Raw genomic sequence first — 4,825 nt, 5'->3', positions numbered from 1 at the left:
ACATGTTTTTTAACAGTTACAGTTTTATAATTTTTTTTTAATTAATTTATTTTTTTAATCGAGTGGTATTTCTTCAAAAGAGTTGCCCATCCTGCATGAACCACTAGATGGCAGTGAGTACATATGAAATGGACCTGGACCTCCCTGGGCCACTTTATGAAATATGCACCCAAAAGCGTACTGAAATGCCAGTGTTTTATAAGGTGTGCTGTTAAAGATGGAGTGGTTTCACGTGTGCTAGCTAGCTGACTATTTAGCATCACAATTGTGTGTGTGTGTATATATATATATATATATATATATATATATATATATATATATATATATATAAAAATATGTATGTGTGTATATATATAATAATGATGCGTGTTGTCTGGTGGTGTTTCCAGAACCCAGGGCGTGGAGTGGCGCTCTTCTCATTGTGAGTCAGGACACGCGGGCAGACGGGGCAATTAGAGCGGGGCAGACTGGCTGGCTGGTTGGCCCACCTCCTCTTATCTTCCCCAGCACTGAATAATGTGCTCCGTCTCCACAAGCGGCTGCTCTTTGTCTGAGTGCTCCGGTGGACGGGCAGGGAATCTGTGATGTAATTCGCTGGGAGCTGCATCCTCCCTGTCTGCACGTAGGGGGCGCTGTTGACACACCGAAACGGCCCCCGCCGCGCACTTAACCCACTTCCCCAGTTTTGCTCGCCAGACTGAAAGTTCATGGGAAGTGCTGGATTTCAGGCGTCAGTCTTGCAGATCAGAGCGTGTCTTGGAGAGCTTGTTCAAAATTGGGTGGGTGAGGAGGAGGGGGGTATGAAATCTAGTACATGTGATCAGCTCTTTGTCCAAGCCAGCACTGATGCAGTCATCACTCCCAGATGCCATCAGTGACGGCGCACTGCTGGCTTTCTAGGCTGTGCGTTTCTAATGTGTGGTGTTGCCTTCTTTTTATTTTGGAACTACTCCGATCTGAAGAACTGCGTGTTTATGCCTACAGCTTTTGATTGTGTGTGTGTGTGTGTGTGTGTGTGTGTGTGTGTGTGTGTGTGTGTGTGTGTGCGCGTGCGGTTAGTATTTCAGATCACGTGCGTTTCTGCCGTAGCGTCGCTGCCGTCCGTGTCGAGCGCGCTGCTCCGTTCGGGGAAGCAGCGAGACCTCGCCGTACACGCCAGCACGCCTCGCTCCATTCATAAAAGTGCCCGCCGTGTTTTGATCGAAGCCGGTTGGCTGAGGCAGAGGCTGTGCCGTGATTGGCGGCCCGCGGCCAATCGGAGCGAAGCGGCTCTCTTCCCCGCGTGCTCGCTGCCTGGGAGCGGAGGGCGCTGGCGGGCGGCTCGTCCGGTTCCATCACCCCACCCCCCCCCCCCCCCCACCATGCTGGCCAGCGGTTCACCTCCGCACTCGTCTAGCGGCTCAGGGGGACCGGTACCCGCCCCGCCGGGCTGGAGTGCACTTCACCGGGCAGCCGCCTGATCTGAAGTCGTGCCACGGCAGGGGCCGTAGGTGGCATAGGAGGGCGTAAATATGGGAGGGGGTGTGATTTAAAGGAGTTATACGTTTGTGAGACAATTATCTTTGAGGAGACAGAACCTGTGTGTGTGTGTGTGTGCCATCAGTTAAGTGTTCTTACACAATAGATCAGCGCTTTGTGATGGCTGTAGGTTTTGTGAAGACAAAAAAAAAATAATCACATTCCCTTCTGATTGGATGATGATATGTAAAGTGCCCGTGTGTTGTGCTAGCCCACACCGAGCTGGTGGACTAGTGGCAGAAAGCAGACGGGCACGTGGTGCCAGCCCTCTTCTGCCCTTGGGTGCATGACATCATACCCAGCGCTTCATTTTATTCATTAAACTGCTGAAAAACACAGACAAACTGGCAGGCAGTTTGATTAATGAACCAATCAGACACATTTGCCTGTTGTCGATGTGATGTGATTGATGGAGCCGTTTCTGGGAAAAGGACCTGAACCTCCTTTTTATGTCAAGACAAATGGAGAAAATGCCTCCTGTAAGACAGCTTCCCCTTCTCTTAAAACTCAGCGGTGGCACACATCAAATGTTGATGTAGTAATAATAATAATAATAGTTTGTCAGTGACAAAAACCGTGTCCAGACTTCCCCGACTTTAATTTTCATGCTTTACTGATTGAATGCGATTCCTCTCCGGAGTGATGGTTGATACTTCCAGAATGATCTTGCTGAACCTGTGGGAGTCTTTTCCCCCACTCTAATGATTTAGTATTTCTCTGCTGATGGTAAACGACTGGCCGGGCCAATGATCCCACCCAGCAATTATCGAATTCTGATATGTGGAGGCCCCCATTGTGTCCTGCGGACGAGCCTCCTTTGGGTGTGATGATTTGAACTCGGTCACACTGACCGAGCTTCCTCTCGCAGGCTCGCGCTCCGTCTAACAGGAACTTCACGCCAGCCCCCTGCCTCCCGCCCAGGTGATCCAGGCTCGTGTGCATGAGGTAATGTGTGAGCCCCCTGCGTGGCGAGCAGCTGCCTTTAGGATGGTGTAAATTGGCGTGCCGCTGACCCGCGTGGCGGCCCCCGTCGCCCCGGCCCGCCTGTGGGCCCGAAACGTTTCCTGCTCTTTGTCACTGTGCGTGGTGGTCTGATCGCTCAGATCCTCCCGAAGCGTAGTGCAGATCTTTTCACACGAGCTCTCCTGCGACGCTGTTGACTGCTTCGGCCGCCCACTGTCTGAATCATCGTCTGAGAGCTCCTTGTGTTGTTTGGATCTGAGCTTTTTTTCGTGCCACGCCCTCATGTTCCCTCCCGCCCTACCTGCCGCCTATGTAGAACAGAGCTCCGCCTTTTCTCCTTTTACTTTGGGAAAACAGCATTTGCATGTCATTTGCATACAGTTGCCCCCTCCCCCGCAAGCCAGTTGGGAATGTCAAGAGGCCAAATTAACTAGTTTTCAGTTTGCATCTCATTTGCATCAGAACTGTTTCATTGAGGTTACTCCAATGGGTGACCTTAATTGCCTTCGTCCTTGCCAGGGAGAAGCGAGGCTCTGATTGCAATTAATTTCATTAAGCAAAGTATCAATATGACCAGGAGAATATATTTGCATGCTATAAGGATGAGGATGTGCAAGCTGTTTCCAATCAAGGAGCTTTCTGCATGTGTTCATGTTCTGTCATACTTTCCATAAGCATGAAAAATTGGGCCGGGCTGTGATGGGTGTGCGGCTCATCGGCGCGATCAATCTCACTCAGGAGTCTGCGCTTAGATGCGTCGGTAACATCAGCGGCGAGTTCAGAGATAGGCCTTGTTGAACAGTTTGGGTTTCGGCGTGGGTTAATGTGGCGGGGCTCGCCAAACCCTGCCGTCTGAAGTGAATGGAGGAGCCCAGAAACACAATAGTATTGTTTTAAAAGGCTAAGCCCATTCTCCACTTCACAGCTAGTGAAGGAATTTTGGGAAGAGTACGTATTGTGATAGCGGCATATTTTCTGAAGATCGAGCAACAGACATGTATGCTGGCATGAATGTGGGATGGAGTCTGTGAGTAAAGTATTTCAACTCACTGCCGTCTGTTCTTATGTCTGCCGAAAACTAAAGAAATACGGTACAGCTGTAAAAGCTTATGAAAGTCCCCCTTGTGTCACTAACTTGGTCTAATAAAAATGAGTTACTCCATGATATTTATTCATCTTAGCTGAGTGTTCCCTAATCATTAACACCCTCCAGCGGTATGTAGCATGTACACTTTCTACATTGTGTGTGTGTAAGGGTTTGTATGGGTGCTTGAAATCCTTGAAAATGCTTGAATTTTAATGTTGCGTTTCCCATGTTTGAAAAGTGCTGAAATTTTGGCTAAAGTACTTGAACATGCTTGAAATCTCATTTCACAACAAAAAGCTATCTGACTGAATAATTTGATTGTATTATGTCAAACACAAGCGAGAAATGTATACACCATACATTTATTCTTCTGCTATTACCAAACACGGTACCTCTTTTAATGTAATGAAAATTAAATTAATCATTTTGAGTATGTGTGTGAATATATAATTTACTACTGTATGGTGCTGTAAAATATTGAAAATGGACCATATATACACTATTGCCAAAAGCTCACCTTCCTTGACTCACATATGAGCTTATGTGACATCCCTTTCCTAAAGGTTTAGGAGTGTGTTTATGGGGATTTCTGACCATTCTTCCAGAAGCGCATTTGTGAAGTCACATATTGATGTGGGACAGGAAGGCCTGACTCTCAGTCTCTGCTATAATTCATCCCAAAGGTGTTCTGTCGGGTTGAGGTCAGGATTCTGTGCAGGCCAGTCAAGTTCACCCACACCAGACTCCACACGCCATCCATGTCTTTATGGACCGTCATGTTGGAAGAGGAATGGGCCAACTCCAAACTGTTCCCACAAAGTTGGGAACACAGAATTGTCTGAAATGTCTTGGTATGCTGAACCATTCAGAGTTTCTTTCACTGGAAGGGGCCACGCCCAGCTCCTGAAAAACTACCCCACACCATAATCCCCCCTCCACTAAACTTTACACTTTGCACAATGCAGTCACACAAGTACTGTTCTGCTGGCAACCGCCAAACCCAGAATCGTCCATCAGGTTTCCAGATGGAGAAGCGCGATTCATCACTCCAGAGAACGTGCCTCCACTCCTCCACTGGTGGCGTGTATTACACCACTGCATCCGACGCTTTGCAATGCACTTGGTGATGTATGGCTTGGATGCAGTTGCTCGACCATGGAAACCCATTACATGAAGCTCTCTGCACACTGTTCTTGAGCTAATCTGAAGACCACGTGAAGTTTGGATGTCTGTGATTGACTCTACAGAAAGTTGGCG

The sequence above is a fragment of the Brachyhypopomus gauderio genome, chromosome 6 (genome assembly GCF_052324685.1).
Source record: "Brachyhypopomus gauderio isolate BG-103 chromosome 6, BGAUD_0.2, whole genome shotgun sequence".
Taxonomy (NCBI): Eukaryota; Metazoa; Chordata; class Actinopteri; order Gymnotiformes; family Hypopomidae; genus Brachyhypopomus; species Brachyhypopomus gauderio.
Note: the sequence above shows the minus strand (reverse complement) of the source record.